This window comes from Micromys minutus (genome assembly GCF_963924665.1).
Source record: "Micromys minutus genome assembly, chromosome: 28".
Lineage (NCBI taxonomy): Eukaryota > Metazoa > Chordata > Mammalia > Rodentia > Muridae > Micromys > Micromys minutus.
This window is the reverse complement of record NC_137963.1, coordinates 11,912,800-11,940,738: the sequence shown is the minus strand read 5'-3', so window position 1 is coordinate 11,940,738 and position 27,939 is coordinate 11,912,800.

Below are 27,939 nucleotides of genomic sequence, written 5' to 3'. Positions count from 1 at the left end.
CCTTTCTTTTCTTCCTTCCTTCCTTCCTTCCTTCCTTCCTTCCTTCCTTCCTTCCTTCCTTCTTTCTTTCTTTCTTTCTGTCTTTCTTTCTTTCTTTCTTTACTATTCAGGAAAAAAATTACATCATAGCCACAGTTACACATTTAAAAAAAAAACAATAATTATATAAAAATGTTCTTCAACAACAGATTAAAAACATTACATAAGACAAAATTTACAATGGCATTTTTGATTATGTATACTTTTTAAAAATTATTTGTATCTAATATTTTTTATCTAGCTTTCTTTCCACTAGTATCTTGTACCATTAAAGCAATGATTGTTTTTAGCTTTGTTTTTATCAGTTGGGTCTATGTATTCTTTATTGGATAGTCTCCCTATTTATATTTTAAATGTTATTCTCCCCCCCTCATTATCATGTCCCCTCTCCCTCCCCTTTCTTCCATGAGGGTGCTCCCTCTTCCAACCACCCTCTCCAGCCTCAGCCCTTTGGCATCCCCCTACACTGGAAAAATGAGCCTTCACTGGGCCAAAGGCCTCTCCGGCCATTGATGCCAAGCAATGTCATCCTCTGCTACATATGCAAATGTTGCCATGGGTCTCTCCATTTGTACTCACTGGCTGGTATTTTAGTCACTGGGAGCATGGGGAAAGTTTGCTGGTTGATAATCTTCTTCCCATGGGGTTTCAGAGCCTTTCAGCTCCTAGCTCCTTCATTTGAGACCCTGTGTTCAGTTTAATGTTTAGCTGAAGGCATCTTCAAATGTATCTGTATGACTCTGGCAGAGCCTCTGAGGAGACATCAATATCTCACTCATGTCAGTAAGGACTTCTTGGCATCAGCAATAGTGCTTAGGTTTGGTAGCTGCATATGGGATAGATCCCCAGGTGAGGAAATGTCTGAATGATCTTTTCTTCAATCCATGTTCCTCTATTTGTCCTTGATTTCCTTCTGTGAGTGTGCCCTTCTAAGAAGAACTGATGCATCCACATTCTGGCCTTTCTTCTTTGTGAGCTTCATAAGGTCTGTGAATTGTGTCTTGGGTATTCTTAGCTTTGTGGGCAAGCAGAATTTTTTTTTGTTATAAATTAACAAATTTTAAGCAGGCCAAGTCTATAGTAGCAAGTTTCTCCCTATGCTTGGTTGACTGACAAGTTACATTTACTTAGTGTAAGTCACCTGACTTATGTCTTGATTTGGATTCTTGATCAGGTAGATTTGTTAATTATCTGTTCTTATACTCATAATAGAATAGTTTACTCATTATACATAACTTTATATATTTCATGGTGCACAATGAATCCTTGTTACCACATCTTGAGATCCCAAGATCAAGGAACCCAAGCCATACCTAGAGTGAAGGCTTTCTTTGATCATTAACTTGTCACATTTCTTTTTTCTAGCTGCTATAATTATATGTTTTTAATGTATGGATGCTAACTCTTCTCTTTCTCTAACTCATGCAGCTCTTTTTATTTTATCAGGAAGGTACATATTCTACTCTTAATTTTAACTTTAAAATTTTTACCATCTACCCTAACTTCTCAAAATTATTTAAATAAATCTAACTTTCCAAAACTATTTAAATCAAATCATTAATTTTATAAAATCATTAATTCATCAAGACAACATTATCTTAAGAACTTTAATCTTCATGTTGATTGGTAGGAAAATTACCCAAAACCATGTACTCTCAAATAGGAGTTCATCATTCTATGTTACAGGCAGTGAAATCTCCTGGTGTTCACTCACCCCAAACCAAATGAGAAATATGGCAAAGACAAACCTGAGAATTCATGTCAGTAGGAAGAAGAAATCCAGGAAAAGGTCACCAGGCCACATGTGTGACTCTGTAGCCCACATATGTGACTAGACCATGATGCTGAGGTCATGCCTTTCCACATTGTACCAGGCATAACTAAGTAAGATGATATACTATCTCCAGGGAGCTCATTTTCCACTGTAGCCCTTTTTGAATATTGCCCTCCAAAGTCTGAATTTCCATATATACTTCTACAATACACAAGCATCTACAATGAACATAGACTGACTTTAGAAGGACACAGGTGGAAGTGAAAGAACTATAAAAGTTATTCAAATCTGAAATTGCCAGAACACATTAAAAATGTGGTTGGTATAATAGTTGTACAGTTTTCACCAATGCAATAATTTCATCTGACAGGTAACTGGAACATTCAGTGTGTAGGCCAACATGAGGAAAAGTTTATTAGAATGAAGTACAGAGTATTACAATTAAATGAAATGATTGCAATTATGATGTATATTATTATTGATAATTAGACTATTAAACCCATTAACATGGTCTCAGAGCATCGTCTCTAGATCCTGAAATCATTTTATTCATATTCTTTATTTGTATATTATCTTCCTTGTTAAACATGAAAATGTCATATTTCTCTGTAAATCAGGTGTTACAGTAAATGCTTGTGCAGTAAATAATTAAGAGACAAATGAGTTCATGTCTCCATGATATATTCAGGGCAAATATTTTTAGAAATCCTAGGTTCTGAGTGATTAGTTTTCTGGCGAGCCAGCAAGTGAAGTTAGTATTTGAACTCTGTTAATTATTTTAATTTTACATAATTCATATTCTATATTCCCAACATATATTTATTAAATTTCCAATAAAATGAGAGCATTTCCCTCTTATTTTTACCAGGCTGTTTCAACTTCTAGTAACATTGGTAGTTTTAGAAAATATGCCTGGACATTTTATGGCATTTAATTCCCTTCCTGTCCCCTTTCCAAGTCTCTCAGGTCAAAGATTTTTGCAAAGCCCCTATAATTGTCAGATAAATAAAATCACATTGCTCATAATTACTAGGGACTATTCTGTGTAATTAGATGTTAACTCTAGTGTCCCCTATCCTTTATGACTCTGAATAAATACACGTTCCTTTCTCTGCCTACGAAAAAGCTCCATTGTAAATGTAGCTGCTTTCTTGCTCTCTGCATAATTAACTACCATTAAAATTCGCTAATTAGATCATAAGTTTTAAATAAGTTGCCCTAATTACCTTTGATACACGGTGGATTGAGTCAGGAGGGCAAGTCCTTCAGAGCCAAGTTTTCTTGGCCATATCACTAAGAGAATTAATATGGCTATTGGATTTCTTTTCTTTTTTTTTTTTTTCATTCATAAATGTGTAAATGTGAATTTGGGGAATGAGCAGGTTGGAAGTATGGGAAAAGATGAAATATGGACTTGTACGCCCGCCAGGAAAACTAGAGGTGAACTTGGACTACATCTCAGGAAAGTTTTCAGCTATGTTCAAATATGGAATGTTCACATGTTTGTGCTTCCAAAGCATGTGTGAAGGCTAAGACTTACAAACTCTGGGTAGAAGCATACAGAGAAAAGGACCCATAAGTAGCCTGATATAGTAGTAAATATTGAAACTTTGAAGGACAACACAATTGATCTCTTCAAATTCTAAGAAAAGTAATGCTAAGTTTATTCATTCTACATCCCAATATCAGCCACACTTTCCTATCATATTCTCCCTCTTACATCTCCTCCCCCATTCTCCCATTTCTTCTCCTCTGTATGATATACAAATATATAGCCAAATGACTAAATTTATTTATAATTTTTATTTAAATAGTATACACATTCTATATACATTCTTATATTTTTTAAAAAAATGGAAAATTCTATTTTCTCTATGAAAACCTCTAAGCATGCACAGAAACTAAGATTCACCCGAAGCTCTAGCTTACTGCTATTCTTGGACAAGCAAGTTTTGGTGCTACCATAATGTGATTATTGAAAGTCTACTTGTAAGTGACAAAAGAACTTATATTTCATTCTGGTTCTTTTCAAAATGGTAGATGTGTTATCCTTTACATTGCTCTTTGTCAAAAGTGGGGAGTTCCTCTTAACTCATGGGAATAGGAGAAGTCATTCTAAAGAGAATCCTGCTAACAAGGCATTAAGAACAAGAATTAATAAATGGGGTTCATGAGATGGAAAAAAATCTTGTATTGAACTGCATAGGTTACCATCATTTGGACAAAACAGCAACCTACAGAATAGGAAAATGTTCTTAACATATATATATATATATATATATATATATATATATATATATATATATATATGCTATTCACACATACACACACACACACACATATAATTCAAGTAACTTGAAATTATAAAAACAAATAATCCAATTAAAAATGTGGTACAGATCTAAACAGATAATTCTCAATAGAGGAAGACCCAATGCCTGAAAAACTCTTAAGGAGGTAGCATCATCTTCAGCTATTAGGGAAATGAAATTCAATAGTACTTTGAGATTATATTTTATACCTGTCAGAATGACTATGACCAATAATACAAGTGACAGCTCATGATGATCAGGATGTGGAGCAAGTGACATATCTATCCATTGCTGGTAGGAGTACAAACTTGTCTAGCCACTAAAAAATCAGTATGGTCGTTCCTCATAAAGACAGCACTTGATCTATCACAACATCCAGTTATAACAACACCTGTGCACGTATAAAAATGACTTTTTGTCTACAACCGGGATACTTGTTTAAACATGATCATCACTGCTTTCATTTTTTTAACTTTATTTTTTTAAAAAAGATAAAAGAACAAATTTTAAGTATTTTTGCATAATGTATATGAATACATTTTTGTCAGTATTTTTTTTTTTAAGGTTTGACATTCTTCATTAAGGACTTACTAGTTACAATGAGCAAAAAGTACATGTTTAACAGGATGTAACCCGGAACTAGTCAACGTTTTCTTGGTGTGTAAGGATTGAGCATAATGGTTTTCCTTTTTTTGTGTTTTGTTTTTTGTTTTCTTGAACTTCACACAATCTGTGAGTTGTTTCTGGGGCAGTCCGAGACCTCTGGGAGCATCCCACTATCAGTGACTGCATATTATATCTGTTCTTTTGTGACTGGGTTATCTCACTCAGGATGATATTCTCTAAATGCAACCATTTTCTTAAGGATTTGCTTAAGTCCTGATAGCTGAGTAGTACTCCATTTTGTAAATGTACCACAATTTTGTATCCATTCATTTACCGAAGGGCATCTAGGTTCTTTCTAGCTTCTGGCAATTATAAATAGAGCTGCTATGAACATTGTGGTGCAAGCGTCTTTGTTGTATATTGGAGTGTCTCTGGGATATATGACCAGAAGAGGAATAGCTGGATCTTCAGATAGCACTACATCCAATTTTCCGAGGAATCGACAAACTGATTTCCAGAGTGGTTGTATCAGTTTACAACCCCACCAACAGTGGAGAAGTGTTCCTCTTTCTCCACAACCTCACCAGCATCTGCTGTCATCTGAATTCTGGATCTTGGCCTATCTGACTGGTGTAAGGTGGAATCTCAGGGTTGTTTTGATTTGCATTTCCCTGATGGCTAAGGATGTCCAGCACTTTCTTTAAACGTTTCTGGGCCATTGGATATTCCTCAATTGAGAACCTTTTGTTTAGATCTGTACCCCATTTTTTAATAAGGTTGTTTGATTCTCTGGTGTCTAGCTTTTTGAGTTCTTTGAATACCTTGGATATTAGGCCTCTATCTGATGTGGAGTTGGTAAAGATTGTTTCCTATTCTGTTGGTTGCCATTTTGTTTTTTAGACAATATCTTAGGCCTTACAGAAACTTTGCAATTTCATTAAGTCCCATTTGTTAATCTTTGTCCTTAGAGCTTGAGCCATTGGTGTTTTGTTCAGAAAATATTCTCCTGTGCCTATGTATTCTAAGGTTTTCCCTACTTTCTCATCTAATAGTTTCAGTGTATCTGGTTTAATGTGGAGATCTTTGATCCACTTACACTTGAGCTTGGTACAAGGAGATAAGGAAGAGTCTATTTTCATTCTTTTGCATGATTCTTGTCATATAGCTCCGTCACTTGCTTAGTTAGAGTCACACCAAGGTATTTGATAGTTTTTGTAGCTACTGTGAAGGGTATCTTTTCCCTAATTTCTATCTCCACATATTCTTCCTTTGAGTACAGGAAGGCTACTGTTTTTTTTTTTTTTTTTTTTTTTGAGTTAATTTTGTATCTAGCCACTTTGCTAAAATTGTTTATCAGCTGTAGTAGTTCTCTGGTGGTATTTGTGGGGTCACTTAAGTACACTATCATGTCATCTGCAAAGAGTCATGATTTTATTTCTTCCTTTTTGATTTGTATTCCCTTGATCTCCTTTTGCTGTTTAATTGCTCTAGCCAGGATTTCCAGTACTATGTTGAATAGGTAGGGGGAGAATGGGCAGCCTTGTTGAATCCCTGATTTTAGTGGGATTGCTTCAAGTTTACCACCATTAAGTTTGATGTTGGCTCTTGGTTCGCTGTATATTGCTTTTATTATGTTGAGGTATGGACCTTGGATTCCTGTTCTTTCCAGGACTTTTAACATGAAGGGGTGTTGAATTTTTTCAAATGGTTTCTCAGCATCTAGTGAGATGACCATGTGATTTTGTTCTTTGAGTTTGTTTATATGGTGGATTACATTGATAGATTTCCTTATATTATACCATCCCTGCATCCCAGGGATGAAGCCTACTTGGTCATAGTGAATGATATTTTTGATGTGTACTGCTTTCTTTATTATTACCAGAAATGGAAAACAACTTAGATGTTCCTCAAGAGAAGACATTATCCACTGGCCAATAGAATTTTATACATTTACAAAATAGAGTATTTCTTTATTTGTCAATAAAGGAATTACAATATTCCCAGGAAAATATTGGAACCAATAAACATTATCTTGATTTTTTGTTTCTTATTGCCAAATTGAAAGAAAATATAGCATGTATTCACTTTTATGTGGCTATAAGTCATTAAAAGATAAGATCCAAATCACAGTCTATAGATCCAGAGAGTTAAGGCACAGAGGAATAGACTAGAGGGCATCCATGGATCTTTATTTCAATGGAAAATAAAATAATTTTTGAGTGGACTTAAACCAGCACAGAAGAGGAACAATAACAGGAGAATTAGGTAAGAAGGAGATGAGACAGGAGAGGATGACGGATGGTACATCTAGAAACAAAGGGAATTTCAGTTATGGTCTTGAAACATAGTAGTGTGGAAACTTCCTATATTATATGAAGACAATCTTAATGAAGTATCCACATATGTAAGGAAATGGAATTCCAACTGGATTGTTATCTTTTTCACCAAATGAATTTTTACTACTGGGACTAGGTTCCAACCAATTGAGTATTTGGCTGCAAAGACCCTATGTAAATTCTCAAACAGCCCAAACTCTTGCCATGACAATAGAATGCTCTCCACAAACTGACAATAATGTAACATTGCTGCAGTCAACACCAACACAAGTCATTGAACTTAGAAAGTTTGGGCTGATAACTACATAGAACCACAACCTCTACGTTATATGGTAATTGTGGGGGACATTAATAAGAAGGTTACCACAAAAATTAACATAAACACCAAGCCACCACAAATCATTTAATCTACAATCTGTCCTGCTTCCTAAACTATTGAAAGGTAATGGTGGCCCAAATTTTATGGGTGTCATAAACCAATGTCTGATTTGACTTAGGACCCAGCCTATTAAAAAGACCAATAACTGACACTAATTGACTGACAAAATTCCAGAGACTGGCTGTGCACATGCCTAGGGTAAAACCAAATATTACAAATCTAAAAATATGTACCTGTAAGATGACTTCTAATAATATTATCCTATATTCATAGACCAGTGCCTTCTGCAGGTGACATCAGCGAGACTTCTTCCTGCATCAGATAAGAACAAATGCAGAGACTCACAACCACATATTATGCAGAGAGTGGAAGACCTTGCAAACAGGTCTCCATCATGTCTCTCCCCTGAATACTCAGGAAACCCTATAAAAAATCAGGTAGAAGGAGTGGTATAGACAAACTGGAGGGACACCAACGCAAGCCCTATTAAAACAACTAATCTCAGCTCATAGTAACTTACAGATAGAAGAAAAATCACAGGGTCTACACAGGTCTTTTACAGGTCATGGGGTTATAAACTTGCTGCCATTCTGCCTGAGTGTAGTATTAGGTCAGTATTTGGCCCACTGACTTGCTATATTTTAATACACTCTCTCTGCAGACTGAGAAGTTGTGGACAACTTGTTGATGAAACCTCTAATTTGAGGATTTTTTTGATTGCAATATCACTAATTAAATAAACATGTTTTTTGAAAACAGTCTTCTCTGTTCACTTTCAGTTCAAAATTAACATATTTCAGACAACTTGATTTCCGCCCATGACCAAGTAGATGGAATCTGTTTTAGCTATCTGGAATTAAAAGAATGACTGCTCTACTCTCAAATTAGGCTAATTCCAAACAAATTTAAAATACCAAGCCCCCAGTCTTAAGAATTGGCTGTCATAGGTTTTATTGCTGCACTCTTCTCACACTGGTCTCTGTAAAGGGCAAACTGCCACATTACACGTTATAGCCTGGGTGACTAGAGCTGTTTCTTCTTGGTGCCCATAAACATATTCAACTTATATATTCTTTAGAAGTTAGGTAGGACCTCCATTCCCAGACCATAATTTACATCTTTGCATAATCTTCTCTCTATTAGAGTAAGCTGTTTCTAAAAATTTATTTCTAATAAATAGACCAAATAAATTTGTAGTAGATTCTACCTGCCCATTGTCACTTTATCAGAAACGGATTTATTTTAGGGGTAGCACATAAAAATAAATCAAGAAAAAAATAGGAAATTTTCTAGAGTATGTTTGAAACAATTTTTATTTATATATGTTCATTACTCAAAAATATTTAATAATTAAATGAATAAACCAGTATTTACATAGCAACGACGAACAGATTTTATTTTAATGCACAAACAGAATATACTGTGATAAACTTTCCTTAGTCACAATGAAGTTTTTAATATGATATATAAACAAAGTCAATTTGACTAAGATTTGACCAGGCCAAGAAAGAGAGTACAAGATATTAATACCAAGCTAATCCTCAAATGAAAAAAATTATAGTAAATATATCAACACAGAGAGAGTTTACAGGAAAAAATTTTCAGAGAAAAGAAGAAGGATATGAGGATGATAGAAATGGATTCATGTTTCTTAAAATACATTCATAAGTTCATAGGAAATGGAAAATTTAAAATAGAGTTTAGCACTGTCTTTGTAACAACATCACATATTATGTCTTCACATCCTTCTTAAAACTATGAGCAGGGCGCATATTTCCTCCATAAATTTTATATAAGCAGTTCGAGAATGTGAGAGAAATTATCACATGACAAGGAGGGCTTTAGGATCATCTATTTTTAAGTATTTTATTAAAATACACAAAACATCTTAAATCATTAAAGATAAAATAGTACAGATGTACTTATTTAAGGTAAAAATGAAGGATAGATATTCAAAGAATATTTAGCAAGGAAACACCTAAATACATCTATAAATTAGTTTTAATTATGATTATAAGGAAGTAATATCATGTGTTCAGTTTTCTATTTCCATTCTTCTTTTCAGGACTTGCAACAAAGCTATGAAAAAATATTTGATGGTCTATCTGTGTCTCTATTCCTTTCGAGGTCTGAATGACAAGTCAAGCAGAAAAAATTGAATTTTTCACTTCTCTAAACACTTTTGGCCCTTAGGAACACTGGAAAAGGTCATGATTTTGCAACACATTCTTCCCCAAGATACTGGATCAAAACATCTTTTTAACAAAGTTTGTTCTATGTCCAATGAAAGAGTCCGGCACAATATAACATATAAACAGCTCCACATTCTCCTCTTGGGAAGTTAATTCTGATGCCAACTACTCCCAAGTCTTTTCTCACTAGGGTGACTTTGAAAATAAAAACTTAGTTTGATGTAAATGGGAAAGAGTATGAGTCCAGAGATGATTTTCATGCTTACATTGATTTTCTGGTTTTATTTTGCTGCTATCTGACTGTTCTCCTTTTCTTGTGGTTGTTTCTTTTTCTGCCATTTTGGCACCTTTTCTTAAATTTATGATTATTCTTCCTGTTAGAGGTTTTCTACATTAATGCATGCAAATACTGTTTTCTCAACTTACTCTTAGTGATCCCAATTTTTAGGAAATATGTCCTGTCTTAGTATAGATAATTGATCATTTAATGAACCTCCAACTTGCTTCTCACAGACAGCAGTTGATGTGTGTGTGTGTGTGTGTGTTTGTGTGTGTGTTATTAATTTTGTTTTGCTCATTAGCCTTTTTTTCTCTTGAAGAAGAATCCTACATGATGAAGAAAGAATCAAGTATATTACATTTAAATACCTGGTTATTGTGTTTGCAGGAGCCTTTTAATTATAGTCTGGGAATAGAAGATATCAGGTAGGCAGACTTTCCTGAGATTCAAGTAAACTTGCCTATATACTTTATTCACAGAAATCATGTTATGGTTTTTATTATTTCAGGCCACCTAACACAAAATAGTTTGGTATAAAACAATAGATAATTATTAAAACCTATATCTTCTTGTCATTGACATCTTGTGTAAAATTTCCTAGTTCTTCTTCCTAGTAAGAAGTAAAAATACTAGGTAAAAATCTTCCGATTTTTATATAACATCGTAAGTTAGAATAATCACTCTGTAACATCCAAATCATTTATGAATCTACAAATAAATTCTACGCAACAATAATTACAGTATTGCTGGGTTCTAATTAATTATTCTCTGATGAATCCATGTTTACTGATCATTTTATTACATACAGTTAATAGAGAACTGTCATTAATATATTGTTTATGGGACCATGTGGGTAGCAAACTGATACCTCATACTCTGATTAAAAGATGTTACTCAAATTACTTTAAAGTCTTCTCAGGTTTCAATATTAACTGAGGAAACAGTCGCACTAGTTGAAGTTTTTGAAAACAATTGTGCTGATGATACAGTGATATCCATTCCTGGAATCTACTGGAATGAGTCATTCAGAATGACACAGTGTGCAGAAAACTGGCATCAGGAGTACATAGAGTAAATACAAAAAGTTGAAATCATACAGCCCTCAAAATAAAGATTTCTTCTGACTTCGTTTTTATAATCATTTTATTCATTTATATTCCAAATGATAGCCACATTCCCAGTTCCCCTCCCACCTCCCATGTCCTTTCCTCTTTTGCTTCTATGAGAATGTTCTTCTCTCCACTCATCCACTCCTATGTCATTGCTCTACCATCCCTCTACACTGGATCTTCAAGCCTCCTCTCCTTCTATATACCACATAAATCCATTTTTCTATATACATATAACTGGAGCCATGGATACCTGCAAGAATATGCTTTGGTTTGTAGTTTAGTCCCTGGGACTTCTTGGATGTCTGGTTAATTGTTAATGTTCTTCCAATTGAGTTGCAATCTCCTTCAGTTTATTCAGTCCTCTTCCCATGGAGTCCCTGAGCTCAGAATGATGTTTGTCTGTGAGAATATGCATCTGTATTGATCAGGTGCTGGCAGAGACTTCTAGGAGGCATGTCAGGCTTCTGACAGAAAGTGATTTTTGGCATTACACATAGTTGGGATTTGGTATCTAAACATGGAATGAAATCGTAGGTTAGGCAGTCTCTTGATGGCCTTTCTTTTACTTTCTGCTCCATTTTTTCCTGCATTTCCTTTTGAAAAAAAAAAAACATTTTTTCATTAAAAAGTTTGATATGGGTGAATGGCCCCATTTTTCAACTAGGGGCTGTGCTTCTATGTACTACTGGGCATGGTCTCAACATTTTTTTTTTTCTTTCTCCCATTTGTTGGGTTTGCAAGCAGAAAGAAAGATAACTTTCTGGCAACTTTCTCTACATGGAGGATTTTGGGCTACATCTTATTCACTACAATATATCTCTATCTGCTTATCTAACATACTCTTCACCACCTATAATTTATGAACACCTCTTTATGAACACCCCTTCTATAATCAACACCTGCTGTGAAGGCATGCCCTCACCAAGATTTCATATCTTATGACATCACGTATTGTCCTTGCAGAGCAAGGAATTCTTGTTTTTGTCCATTCATCTATATACCACATTAGGATTATGTAACTAAACTGTCTCTTAGGTCACATATTTAACTTGTTCTTTAGTCAAGGTGATAAATACAACAGGAAAGGAAAGGATCAATGTATAATGTTTCTATTTTAGGACTCCAGTAACTTTGATGATAGAGTAAGAGGAGGAGACAAACAATAGAACATAAGAGTAGTCAAATGTCTTTTGTTGGAACAAAAGAAGTATGAATGGTAAAGGTAACAGTTGCCTATAGATTAATTCATTATTTCCAATACAATAAAAATGATTTCTAACTCTTCTGTGTCTGTCTGCCTTTTATTCTGTCTTTCTGTCTGTCTCCACTTGGAATATATATTAGTAAGAAATTGGGCATGCCTCACCAAAGATTCTAACCTGTTCTGATTATTTCTGGAATAAGTATGTTTTATTGAGAATTAGAGACATGGAGAGAAGTGTTTGAAGCTTACTCTTTCTTTTCTTTGAAACATAAATTTAAATATTCTAAATAAAAGATAATGCAAAGTTTTGGTTTCATTCTTTTGGGTACTATTAACTGTGACACACACAAGAAAAGTACTTTCATAAAAGTCATGCATTATTTGATGGTGAAGTTTTTAGACATGTGTGTCATTTGCATTGTTCCAAGTATCATTTCTCCAGGTTTGATAAACATCACTCGTACATTGCCAAACATCAAGGAATAAAGTCACACATCAAGCAGAAATATGTTTTAACAAAATGATTTTAAAATATTTTAAATATTCATTTTTTGAAGAAGAAAACATCCATGGATTAAAAATATATGTTTTTTTTTAAATCCTTGACCTTGCATTCACTAAATAATGCACTGAGAGAACTGTTGAAATCAGCAGTGTTCTGCTTATATCAGACAAGGGAGTAAAGTATTAATGCATGTTGACCTGCTTGAGGATGTCAGCAAACCCTACCATTCTGAGGACTTGCAAAATAGGGGAAAGAAATCAGCACATATTATATAAGAATATCTTTTTCTGACACTGCAGAGTATTTTTATCATGGTGGAATTTGCCTCTGGGCTCCAAAACCCTCTGACAAGGAGCAAAGGAAACTAATTGCAGTGAAATATCTTTTCAGGCATCCTGCCCATCACCAAATTCTATATGTAGGGGGAATGCACACTTACTTTAGAAGATATTTCAGTGGAAGGCAAGTCTCAGAGGAATTAGTTTTAAGGCCAAGGAAACTTCTACAGAACCTAGGACTCATATTCAATACAGAAAGTGCTAAGTTTTGAGGAGTCATTAAAAATCTTCACCAGAAACTAAAGGAGCCATATCCACAAGCACGTAGCTTGACCTCTTATTTTATAATAAAAAAAGAAAAGACATCAGAAAAGTTATGTCACTCCTCAATCCCATACAATTAATTAGTTGCACATGATACTGTCAAGTCAGGTCAACCTGAAGTTTCTTACCTTTAGGAAAGTTATTTATATGGCAATATTTTCACCCTTTACTTGTGAGTCACCTTGACCATTGGGGTGCTGTCTATATGAAAAATACCCCTTGGAGATCTAATCAGTAAATTTGAGCAACAAAGAGAAAGAGAGAAGAGACCTGAGACCTATACTCCCTTTAGGAGGAAAGGAGGACAAATACCAAAATCAGATGAGACTCAGGCATAAGAGGCCTAACAATAATAAGTTAGTTCTTTAATGACTGAACCACCAACCAAAACACAGATTCAGGTTGGATATAAGCCCCTTAATATACATACATACATACATACATACATACATACATACATACACACAAATATATATATTTACATATCAGAAACGCAGCTTGATCTTCATGAGGGTCTTCTAACAACTAGAGCAGTGGTTTTTCTCTGACCCTGTTGCCTACCTGTGATGCTTTGTCTAGTGTCAATGGGAGAGATATGCTAGTCCTGTAGTGACTTAATGTGCCAGATAGGTTGGTACCTGGGGGTCTCTCCTTATGCAGAGGAGAAGGTAAGAAGGGATTAGTAAGTATGGTCAGTTTCAGGGACTTCATAGAGGTATTTTGAGTAGTTTACTTACTATTTTAAGATTTTTTTTCCTGCAGGATAAACTATTTCAGTGTCAGAGTAAACTGCTTTACCACATATAGAAATTGGTCCATATATTTTAACATTTACTGGAAATACAGGGATAAGCATGAGGGTGCCTGGTATCCTTAGTAAATACACACTTGCCTTCTACTTCTGAGGGTAACAACAATAGTAATCATACTTTACAAGTCTCTCTGATGACCTTCTCTGACAAGTCAAAAGTGAGCTTTGCATAGTTGTTGGTAAGGTCTTTGTTAATTAGTTTATTGCTCTTAGATTGAGCACTCTCAGCCCAGATGAATATGAAATACAATTTAACTTATATAAATTTTTAAAGCATAATTCCAGAAAAGATGTCATTGAATGAGGTAATCTAGACCCAGTAAGACATAAATCACAGGTTTTCTTTCATCTGAGTTTCTGACTCAAAGTTTTTAGGTGTGTTTATATAAACACTAATAAGCAAAAAAAGAAGAAGAAAAAGAAGAAGAAGAAGAAGAAGAAGAAGAAGAAGAAGAAGAAGAAGAAGAAGAAGAAGAAGAAGAAGAAGAAGAAGAAGAAGAAGAAGAAGAAGAAGAAGAAGAAGAAGAAGAAAGTAAAATGCCATGATTACCTTCTGGTCTCCATCTGCACCCAGAGATAAGGCTGTCCCACAGCCCTTTGTATCCAAATCCTATCCAGAATAGGTCATCTCCCAGGAGTTCTCTCCCTCCTAAGAGCACAGACTCACAGGCCCACAGGAAGGACCATATCCAGTCAGAGACAGAAAGCCCAACAATGACCACAGATAATCAGATTGTAAGAGGCAAGCACAAGAACCTAAGCAACAGAAACCAAGTCTACCTGTCATCATCAGAACTCATTTCTCCTATCACAGAAATTTCAGATACCCCAACACAGTGGAAAAGCAAGATTCAGATTTAAAATCACATCCAATGATGATGATAGACACATTTAACAGAGACATAAATAACTTCCTTAAGGAAATACAGGGGGACACAGGTAAAGAGGTAGAAGCAATTAAAACGACAGCACAATTGTTTTTAATACAGAAAAACACAACCAAACAGGTGAAGTCCTTTTATTGTTGGGAATAGTTTATGCTAAACGCTGTTGGCTTTTTTTTGTTGTTGTTATTTCAAATGAAACTGCAAATTGCTCTTTCCAAAGCTATAAAGAATTGAGTTTGAATTTTGATGAGGATGTCATTGAATCTGTAGATTGCTTTTGGCAAGATGGCCATTTTTTCTTATATTAATCTTGCTAATCCAGAAGAATGGGAAATCTTTCCATCTTCTGAGATTTTCTTCGATTTGTTTAGAGACTAGAAGTTCTGGTTATACAGATCTCTCACTTCCTTAGTTAGAGTCACACCAAGGTATTTTCAATTGATTTTAACACTTGTAAAGGGTGTGTTTTCCTAATTTCTTACTCAGCCTGTTTATCCTTTGAGTATAGGAAAGCTACTGATTTGTTTGATTTTATTTTATATCCAGCCACTTTCTGAAGTTGTTTATCAGCAGTAGAAGTTCTCTGGTAAAATTCATGGGGTCAGTTTAGTATATTATAATATCATCTGCAAATAGTGATATTTTTACTTGTTCCTTTCCAATTTTTATCATGTTGACATCCTTTTGTTGTCTAATTGTTTTGGTTAGGACTTACAGAACTATACTGAATAGGTAGGGAGAGAGTGGGCAGCCTTTTCTAGTCCCTGATTTTAATAGGATATCTCCAAGATTTTCTTCATTTGCTTTGATGTTGGCTACTGGTTTGCTGCATATTGCTTTTACTACGTTTAGGTATGGGCCTTGAATTTCTGAATAGGTGAGCAGGCAGGGGGTGGGGGGGCTTTCTGTGTTTCAAGGCTCATTGGGAACTCAAGCCTCAGTGGCAGAAGCTCCCTGAAGAGTTCCAGCATCCATACAAGTGGATGCTCTGTCAAGTGTTGATGCCCCGCTCTCTTGAGTTGTCTAGACTATGGTTTGTCATGCAGGCCTTGTCCTTCAGGGGCAGCTGAGCATTAATTTTTGCCTCTGTATCCTCCTGGTTCAGGGTTATCTACTTCATCAGCAGTGTCAGGTGTGTATCTTAGTCACAGTACATTACCAGTTTGTGCCTCATGTACTTGAGCAGCTGATTGGTCTCAAACAGGAGAGGGATGTCCAGAACCAAGTACAAATGCCTTCTGAGAAAGCACTTGAAAGTCTCTTTCATCATTTACTTGCAGATCTCAGTGTCAGTGATGGAGTTGAGCAGCTGCCATAGGTCAGGCTGTTTGAAGATCAGGTCTCCAATGATCTTTCAGTCCATGTTGCCACTCTCTAGGAAGACATCAGTGCTAAAGACATCTACTATATTCAACTGTCTAGGATACCTTGGCCAGACAACAAGCTACATAATGATGTCCTTGTTGTACACAGCCCAGCCCAGCTGCTGAAACACCTACATGACTGTGCTCTTGTCTAAGGCAATACCTTTCTTAGACCCATGAGGTACATTTCGATTCCGACTCAGCCTCAGGCTGAGTCACTAGCCCAATTTCCATTGTGCTTATTGGCAGGCTTGCTGCATACCAAAGATGTCCTTTAACAAAGGAATGGATACAGAAACTGTGGCACATTTACACAATGGAGTACTACTCAGGTATTAACAACAATGACTTCATGAAATTCTTTGGCAAATGGATGGAAGTATTAAATATCCTGAGTGAGGTAACCCAGCCACAAAAGAGCATACATAGTATGCACTCACTGATATGTAGATATTAACCTGAGAGCTCGGAACATCCAAGATACAATTCACAGATCACATGAAGCTCGAGAAGAAGGAAGGCCATAACGTGGATGCTTCCATCCTTCTTAGTAGGGGTAACAAAATACTCATGGGAGGAAACACAGGAATAGATACTATAAGAAAAGTAATCCAGAGCCTGCCCCACTGGGAGATTTATTCCATATGTAGCCACCAAACCCAGTCACTATTCCTGGTGGTGCAAGTGCTTGATGACAGGAGTCTGATATATATGTCTCTTTAGAGGCACTGCCAGAACCTTACTAATAGAGATAAGGATACTTGCAGTTAACCATCAGACTGAGCACAGGGATCCCAGTGGAGAAGTTAGGAAAAGGACTGAAGGAGATGATGGGGTTTGCAACCCCATAGGAAGAACAACAGTATCAAACAACAGTATCAAGAGTATAAGTGGAGAAACCCATGGCTCCAGATGCATATGTGGGAGAGGATGGCATTGTCTGGCATCAACAGGAGGAGAATCCCTTAGTCCTATGAAGTTCCATTTCTCCAGTTTAGGGGAATGCCAGGGTGGTGAGAAGGGAGTGGTTGGGTGGGAGTGAATGCTTCCTCCTAGAAGCAGGGTAAAGGAACATGAAAGAGGGAGGGACTGCCATTTATTACATTTATTACATTTGAAATGTAAATGAATAAATATCCAATTAAAAAAGGTATGCTTATCTTAGTGTTGCCAAAAGGAGTTCAAGGCAGAATGCAATGTTATAGTACAAGATTCATGAACCTACTATAAAGAAGTATCTCTAATTGGGGATAGGAGAAATATAACTATAGATGGACAAAATAATAGCAAGGATGTATAAAAAGTCATAAGGACTCATACTATTAACTACATACCAACTAAAATAATTTGATCGTTGTAAGTCATCTTGATTTCTCAAATAACTCAGGCTCACCTCCTCAGGGTTGGGATTGCTTGCAGCAAAATGGGCCATCTCACAGTAAACCAGAATCAAGAAAATACATATGGGTCAGTCTGATAGAGTCAGTTACCCAGAAGAGGGTTCTTCTTTCCCAAAGACTCTAGCTTGAGTTACATTGACAAAAACTATACCTCTCTAATTTAGGATACCTACAAGTTTTTTTCAGTTGAAGACCATTGTGAAGTTTTTTTGTTTGTTTGTTTGTTTTTGTTTTGTTTTTATGTTTTTTTTTTAAATTTCATAAAGCGGCCCTGGAAGAGAACCTGTAATATAGGTTTCAATGAGTGATAATTTTACTTTCTGCTAGAAAAAAAATAGGATTGTTTTAATGATGTTAAGATATTTGCTCTCATTCTCAGGTCATAAGAAATTAGCAACTATGTTCAATAAGTTTTATTCTGCATAATAGCTCAACTACTTTTTTTTTTTTTAACCAGCTAGGAATATCAATGGCTAGTTACATATTTCTTATAATCATCATACTTTTATTCATCATTTAAATTCAGTAAAAATTTTTATTCTTTACTTAAGAAAACAAATGTTTGACTCATATTGAATTGGACATGTCAAGAGGGAGCCTGGATTCAAAGCTGTGAAAATGGACCTTTTCTCAATGAAAATCTTGTCTCTGGGTTCTGTACTTTAGTGCTTGCTTGAAACTCTGAACTTTGGGAGATGCTTCAAGGACAGGGTTCTGAGTTAAAGAACATCTTCTCACATGTTGTCTCCACATTGAATCAAGTTAATTGTGTCCTGAGTGGAGGGGGGGCTTCTTTTTTAAGACACCTATATAATTAGGCAGAGGACATTCATTTTTTTTTTTGTTTGTTTTTGGGGAGGTTTTGTTGTTGTGGTGGTTTTCTTTCCAGTCTGTACTTGCTAACTAGTGTACTATTTAGAAAAAAAAAATGTAAACATGGGGGCACATGGGGACACAGAGTTTGTACTACTAAAGTTTGGCTTGACAGTGTTCCCCTGAGCAATCACTGAACAATGATTTTTGGCTTTAGCTCAACCTGTCTATTTGACAGTCTGTTCTTCCTGACTCAGCTTTTTTTGTTCAGACAAATGATTTCCTCCCAATGCATTTTTTTTTTTTTTTTTTTTTTTTTTGGGTCTTACTAAATAGGCCTTCTAACCATCACTGTATCTTTCAATTCCAGCTAGCAGCTTTGAAAGCAGGTTTCTTTTTTTAATGTTACCAAGTAAGCATCCTTGGCCAGAGAAATTGTGCAGACCCCCTGCAAGTGCTTGCTCATATCCTTTGGGCTTTTACAGTTTACTGTTCTCCCTGAATTCCACACAAAGCCCATCTAATGCATTCTAGTCCATGACACATTGTTTATCAACATTTCCATTACTTGAAATTTCACCCAAACTTATTAAATTCGAAGTGTAGGCCACGCCCTATGAAAAATATGTTCTTAACATCATTTTTTTTTAATTTCCACCCATGCTTCTTGGAGATCAGTATTCAAAACCATGTTTTCAAAATGAGGAAATTAAAACTACAAAGAACTAATTTGTTTGTCCAAGCATGGGTCAATAGAGCATGAAAGGAAATAACTTCAGACAACTGACTACTGGCTGAAGCAACACTCTTAATGTTACATTCACATATTAAGAAACAATGGTCACTATAGACTAATATCAGTCTTTAATTTATTTTATACTCTCTGCATTTTACTTCAACTCTTTTGGAGTTATTTACTTTATATTAGAAATAACATTAGTGACTTTGACAGTTTTGGTACAATCATTTGCTTGTAGAAAATCAGTCTTTAGCATAGGGTCACATCAGTAGGCAGGGAAGTGAGTGGAAGGGAGCAAAATCTTGTCTTCAATTGGAGATGCACCCCCCAAGAAAGGGGTAAGCTGGAGGCAATAAGAAAATTAAAATAAACTATGTCTTCAAAATGAAGTCAAGAATTACTGAGAATATTGTAATCATGCATGTTATGACCCAAATTCTCCATAATGACCTTTACTGTCTTGTCCATAGAACAATGAGTATTCTTAACTTAGAAATAAAATAAACTCATTGAACAAAAAATAGTGTTTATAAGTGTTGGAGGAAAGTAAAAATGTAGAGAAAGATGTACAGAAACCTCAACTATAGAAACTGAAAGTTCATGCCTCCACTACATTATCTGGTACATATGTGTCCAGAATCAATGGTGACTCATTTCATTAATCCCATAGATAGTCAAAGCTCAGTCTTTATGTGTTTTTCAACAATTTCATTTAGGTATTTCTTTTTTTAAATTGAAGAACTTTATTTAAAAAACAAAGATAAATGTACAGATTTTAAGCATTTTTGCATAAAAGTATAGGAATACATTTTTGTCATTGCTTGGCTTTTTTAAATAAGGTTTGAGAGTGTGCACTATAATCTCAGTAGTTACAATGAGCATAAAGAGCATGTAAAACAGGATGTAACCTGGAATTAGTCAAGGTTTTCTTAGTGTGTAAGGAGTAAACAATGTTTTTTTTTTTTTTCTTTTCTTTTTCTAGAGCTTCACACAGTCTGTGAGATGTTTCTGTGGTGTTCAGAGCTTTCTGGGGTTAGTATCCAATTATCAGTGACTGCATATTATGTCTGTTCTTTTGTGATTGGGTTATCTCGCTCAGGATGATATTCTCTAGATGCATCCATTTTCTTAAGAATTTTGTAAAGTCATTGTTTCTGATAGCTGAGTAGTACTCCATTGTGTAAATGTACCGCAATTTTTGTATCCATTCATCTACTGTAGGACATCTGGGTTTTTTCCAGCTTCTGGTTTTTATAAATAGAGATGCTCTAAACATTATGGTGCATGTGTCTTTGTTGTATGTTGTAGTGTCTCTGGGATAAATTCTCAGAAGTGGAATAACTGGGTCTTCAGGTAGTACTATGTCCAATTTTCTTATTATTAAAGTTCACACCCCCTTCCCACTATGGCTCTAATAGGGTGTTCTACCACCCACCCATGCAGTACTGCCTCACACCTCTAGGTGGCATCAAGCTCCCACAGGACTAAGCACCTTCCCTTCCACTGATGCCAGATAAGGCATTTCTTTTCTACATGTGGAGCATGAGCCATAGACTTTAGCTGTTTATTGAGTCTCTGGGTTCTCTGATGTGTCTGATTAATTGATGTTGTTCTTCCAATGGGTTGGAAATCCCCTTCAATTCCTTCATGCTTTCCCATAATTCTTTTATTGGGATTTTCAGGCTCAGTCAAGTGGTTGACAGTGAGTATCTGCATCTGTCTTAGGTGCTTGCATAGCCTCCCAGAGGATAGCCTTGCCAGGTTCCTGTCTGTAAGCACATCTTGGCATTACCGATAGTGTAGGGAGTTGCTGTCTATAGATAGGTCTTTGTGCAGAGTGAGGTGGTCTCTGGATGGCCCTTCCTTAGGCCTCCACTTCCCTAAATTTTCTTTAGATGAAGACAGTTCTGGATTAAAAGAAGTTAGATAGGTCATTGGTCACATTGCTCCCCTGGGGTCCATTACTATTTATTGGAGGTTGTCTCTTCAGGTTCTGTCTCCCTACAGTTTGTTATTTTGACTATTCTTTGAACTACAAATCTTGTCCTTTGGTGGAAACTAGATGCACATTTTCAACAGACCTGGAAAAACTATGTCCCAAGAGTCTTCATAAATCAACAATTTAAATTTTCTTCCTAAATAAATGTCTAAATAGACTATCAGAAATGAATAAAACACATTATTATTAGCAGTAGTAGTAGTAGTAGCGATAGTAGTAGTAGTAGTAGTAGTAGTAGTAGTGATAGTAGTAGTAGTAGTGATAGTAGTAGTAGTAGTAGTAGTAGTAGTAGTAGTAGTATTGATTGAAATGAGCATGGTAGTGATAGACATCAAATATATTTTCATTTTAAAATATGTTTCATTATTCTCTGAGCATAACTGTGTCTTAGCACAGATTATTTGAGATCAGAAATCTAGAAACAGACTGGCCAGGACATATACTTCCTATCTACTTTATACCTTGAATTTCAAATGTTCAGACATTTGGCTTAGAGGAAGAAGATTGAGTTTCCGAAAGGTATCACATATGCTCTGAATGTATTTTGATCAGCGCACTATGAGCGCTTCATGAACCCTCATCGTATCTCTTTCCCAACTTCATGTTCTCGTTCTATAATTGAATTTGATTTTTAACTGTTTGTATTAAAGGATATCACATGACACAGACAGATTTCATTTTCCCTGTCCTATCTGATGACCCTCCGTGGTCCTCAATTTCTATTTTATATTCCTGTGACATTATTTTTTTCTGGTAAAGTTTAAGAAAATGTCAAGGAAATTCATCTTCTTCCTTCCTGATCCCATCAGTATTTTAACAAGAGGGAATGGAGTCTTACCACTTGGTCGAAGATATTTCCCTTTCAGGAGAAAATAGGGTTTACTTTAAGAAAGTAAGGATGTGTGAGATCCTGGAGAAGGGTTTTAAATTTAAATTCTGATCGTTTCTGATTACTTAATAACTATGCAATCTTGCTCACATTACTGAATAGCTAGAAGCCTCAGTTTTTGAACACGTAAAATGACAAAATAAATAATAAAAAGTATGTTATATATCATGAGCCTATAGGTCAGGGGAAAGATAATATCTGTAATATGTTCAGAAAGAGTTTGCACAGAAGAATTTGATAAATTGTAGTGAGCTCATTTTCAAACAAAGTCCATGTTCTTGATCTAGTTGGTTCAACAAAAACTTTCTCTAGATAAATAATAGTTACTTCAAAGATAAATATATATAGTAAAGAAGTAAAACCTTAGCTCATCTAAGTATACTTTATTCAGGTCAGATACTGACATTGACAAGGATCAAACTTAGTTGAGAAAGAAGATATCTTGTGGATGTGTTAGTAATCACTATATTATCTGCATTTGTATTTACAATTTTTAAGTTTATTTAATCAAAAGAATAAATTAAATACAGAAGGAAAAACCATATCCATCTAACAATAGAACTTTACTATATCTAGATTTCAACTTAGAGGTATGAACTATGCTATAGTTACTTTTAATAAAATGTGTTGTTTGTTTTGCATTACCTTAAAATTATTGTGTATCATAGTGTACATGCTAAATAATTATGTTCACTATATGTTTCTATTAAAGTTGAAGGTTTTTCTACTAAAAATTCTGTAAGCATAGGAATTTGTTAAATATTGTTATGCAGTGAACCACAGAATTGGCAATTCTTTACTAATTTCAGGGTATTATGTTCTCATAAATAATATAAATAAGTGTGAATAGGAAGATATAATTTACTGAATACTGAGTAGAAATGAGTATTAAAGTATGATAAAAAGACTGCATTTATTAACAGCATGAAGGAAGTGGGAATGGGTCAAAGGAGATACATTTTCATTGCTAGATCCCATTTTACCTGTTGTCTAGTTATCCATATGTTATCCATCCAATTACCACCTGCCCATGGGAACACACATGAGCTAAATATGTTTTGACATGAGACTACTGTCTTTAACTTCAGTATAGCTTCTGACATTCTAAGTACTTATTAATGAATACATAAATAATCTATCTTAACATCAAATTCCATATATAAAGATGTAGTACCAATAGAGTTCTGGTACCAAAACATAAGCCAAAGAAAAAGATTTAATGTATATCAGTTGCCCTATGGCATTAATGAATTAAGTGGTCAAGGATGGCAAATATGTCTTACTCTTCTACCAAAGTAATATTTTGTTTTGGATTTTTATTTTTGCTCTGAAGGTTCATGTGTTCAATATCTTCTACAGGGAATGGCTTTCTATCTTATGTATTGATCTTTCTATTTTAAATGTTCTTTATGGTCATATATGAGTTGAAAATTAAAGAGCATGTCCTTGGTTGCTGATGGTTTTGTCCACTTGCTTCATACCAACACATGTATATATCTTCAGAGTTTGACCTAATTTTCTATAATTCAAAATATTCATTTTTCTCACAATGAAATGTAAAGATAAGAACCACTGGTTCTAAAGTTGACAGAGCATATATATATATATATATAAACATCCTTAACTTCTAGATTCTCTCCTTATATAGTTTCTAACTCACCTTTTCTGTGATCTGTGCATCTTGAATGAATGAACACAGTTGAGTATGTAAAACCATTTAGGCATCACTTACAATCTTACTTACACTGATATAAATGCACTTAATGACAAATGTATGTACTTTAGGATATAGATACTGTAAGATTTTCTGCTCAGGGATATCTGAGTTTCTATATCTGAAACTCAAATATCAACTTGTAGATAATAAATTTGGGGACTCTTTTTGGTATCTTTCTCTTACAAATATAAATCTTATAGTTGAGTCCTTGTGTAAATCTAGAGATTCTTTGGGATCTATTCTGTAAGTGGTATGGCTGGGTTTTTAGTTACATCTGTATCCAAATTTCAGTGAACCTAGTAAATTGATTTTCATACTGGTTGTACAAGTATGCACTCCCACCAGTAACAGAGACATCTTTTCTTTTCTCCAAACACTTGCTATCATCACCTATTGCTTAAGTTTCTCTTGAACATTTTGCTAAGTGCTTCTTGGCCATTAGAGATTCTTTTATCAAGGAAGTCTGTTTAGATCTGTACCCATTTGTTAATTTGGTAATATGATTTTTTTATTGTCTAGTTTTTTTTTAGTTCTTTTTATATTTTTGGATATCAGCAAGTGTAATATATTTAAACAAAAAAGACTTATTGAGACATTAAAAAACAATGACTTCATGAAATTTGAAAGTGGATGGAACTAGGAATGACTATTCTGCCTGAGATACCTCAGACCCAGAAAGATGAACATGTAATATATTCATTTATATATAGATATTAGTCATAAATTTCAGGATAACCATGTCAAATACTATAGATATAAAAATCTAAGCAATTCAGAGGGTCCATAGGGATGCTTGAATTTCACTGAGAAGGGACATTATATTAAGCATCTAGAGTAGATGGGAGGAGGCAACTGAGTTGGGGAGGAAGGCATGATGGGAAAAGAGGGATGAAGCAGGAAGAGGAAGTGGGATGGAGAGAGTACTTAGAGAGACAACTAGAATGGAATGAGCATTACTGAGTAAATCAAGAAACATAAGACACTAGAAACTCCCACAATTCTCCTGGAGTCACCCTAGCTAAAACTGTTAAGAAGAGCAGATGTGGAGCCTGAACCTCTACTACTTGTATCCAGCAGAGCCTTCAAAGTGAAGGATTGGGACACCAACACAGCCACAAACCTTTGACTCACAATTTGTTCTACCTACGAGTTATTCAGGGATAAGGATGGAGCCAAATTTGAGAGAAGGAACAACCAGTAACTGGAACAACTTGAGACCCATTCCATGAGATGGAGCCCATACCTAACACTATTAATAATATTCTGCTATACTTGAAGACAAGTCTCTAGCATAACTGTCCCTAGAAAAGCTTCAACCTGAGAGAATGGAAGCTAAACATGAAGAGGAACTTGGAGAATTCTGAAGAAAATGGGGGAAAAGGACTGATGGAGCCAAAGAGGTCAAGGACACTATAACAAAACCTAGAAAATCAATTCATCTGGGCCAGTAGAAGCTCAAAGATTCTGAACTGCCAAATAGAAAGCCCACATGGGATATGACATAGACTTTTTGCACATATGTAAGAGGTATTCAGCTGGGTCTTATGGGACTTACCATACAGAAGGAGGGTCTATCTTTGACTAAATTGTCTGCTTTTTAGCCCCTTTACCTAACTGTGAAGCTTTATCTATTCTTAATAGAAGCAGATACAGCTAGTCTTGATTCGTAAGCCAAAGCTGCTTCATATCCATGTGAGATCTCTATTTTTTTTAATGTGAGATAAAGGGAGGAAGGGTGTAGTAAAGAAAGAAAGAGAGAGAGGGAGACAGTGAGACACACATACCCACACACTCACACACACACAGAGACAGAGAGAGAGAGAGAGAGAGAGAGAGAGAGAGAGAGAGAGAAGAGAGAGAGAGAGGGGGGGGGGAGAGAGAGAGAGAGAGATGGAGAGAGAGAGAGATGGAGAGAGAGATATGGAGAGAGAGATATGGAGAGAGAGATATGGAGAGAGAGAGAGAAAGAGAGTGAGAGAGAGAGAGAGAGAGAGAGAGAGAGAGAGAGAGACTGGAAAGGGGAAAAAGGGGAAGCTGGGATCATGATGTAAAGCAAATAAAAAACTTAGGCAATAAAAATAAAATGTTTGTTGGCATTAGCCAGCAGAAATAATTTTAAAGCAAGGCTAAATTTTTCCTGAAGCAGAATTTTCTCCTAGGGACAGGAGTTACAGCTGCTACTATTTCAACCTAGTGATGGGCTTCAACCTTGCTAGAGACCTGCCTGACATATTTTGAGGTTTCTCAGCAAATTACCACCATCATGTAAATGGATTCATTAAAATTAACATCATTTTACCTCTAGTAATTTAAAACTTTTACATTTTTATCTGTTAATCAGGGTCCAAATCACAGTTATTAGCATATGAATCTAAATGTTATCATTTCTTATTGTGATTGTATTAAAATGCTTTATAACTATTTTTATATGCAGAATGAATGACTATAAGCTTTAGTCATCATCTTGTGCTATAAAGAGCCAGACATAAGATGTTTCCTATACTATTTTAATGGGTGACCACACTTGTCACCTCGTTCTATTTTCTGCATACAGTTGATTCTGATTATCTCAATGAATACTGATTAACTGTTTTCATAAATTTTATACAAAACAGCCAATAGAAAAGAAGAAAAAAAAACACTATGTCCTAAAGAATTAGAAAATAAAACATTCTCTTTTTCAAAATTGGGATTTAGAAAACTGGACTTTTTATTAGGAAAGTAACAAGTTGATTTGAAAACAATAACAGTCATACAATGTACCTACCAGGACTTCTTCTTTTAAAATTATGTATTTGGTGTATTTTCCAAATATGATTAATATATTTGTCTAATTTTAAGATTCAGATTTCTGCAGTACTTACTTCCTGGGACAGAATTTGAGATGAGACTGAGGTGCACAATTCAAAATTTAGAAATGTTTCAACATATCTTACATCAACTATTTTCAACAAATGCTCAAAGACAGCTTGAGAAAACAGAAAATAAACTTTTATTGCATTTACTCATATTAAAACAAAATTAACCATTAAATAATCATAAACTTCAATCATTTTAAAATATCTTGAAAGTTAATCATGTGCTTAACAAAGTAAAAAATGATGTAAAACATACATTCTAAATATTTATAACTTAGGACAAATCAAAAAGACAAAATCTTCATTACCTATGTTTAGCTAAAGACTTATTGGTAACATTTCAATAAATCTCCATGTGCAAATACCATACTGCTTTTACAACTATAGCTTGGTAGTAATGCAGTTTGGTTCAGACATGTGTTTATTCTTGAAAGTCCTTTATTCAGGATGATTTAAGCTATCCTGTTCAATTTATATTTTTCTTTCTGAAGATGAAAATTGATCTTTCAGAATATGTGAAGACGTATGTTGGAATTTTGAATAAGATTTCATTGAACTGTAGATTGCTTTTGGTAGGGTTGCTTTTTTAGGCTATTATGAAGAGTTTCTTTCTCAGGACATTAGTCATTTGTATTTAGAAAATCAACAGTTTTTTTTTTTAATTTTATATCTTGCTATTTCACTAGAAGTGTTTATCATGCTTATCAGATATATGAGTTCCCCTGTCAAAATTTTATGGTTATTGATTTATATATATGATGACATCATATGCAGATAGAGTTATTTTGATTTCTTACTTTTTAAATTTAAAATCTCCATGCTCTAATTGAGTCCTATTATTGCTCTAGTTAAGACAACAGGTACTATATTTAATAGATATCAGGAAAGTGGACACATTTGTTGTGTTTCTAATTTTGGTGGAATTTCTTTGAGTTTCTCACTTTTTAGGTTCATGTTGACTTTGAGATTGATGTAGCATGCCTTTATTATTTTCAAGTGTGTTCTTTTGCATCCACAATCTATCCAGATCTTTTATCATAAACTGGTATTGTATTTTGTCATATGCCTTTTCTGCATTGAAAAAATATAGATAGATAGATAGATAGATAGATAGATAGATA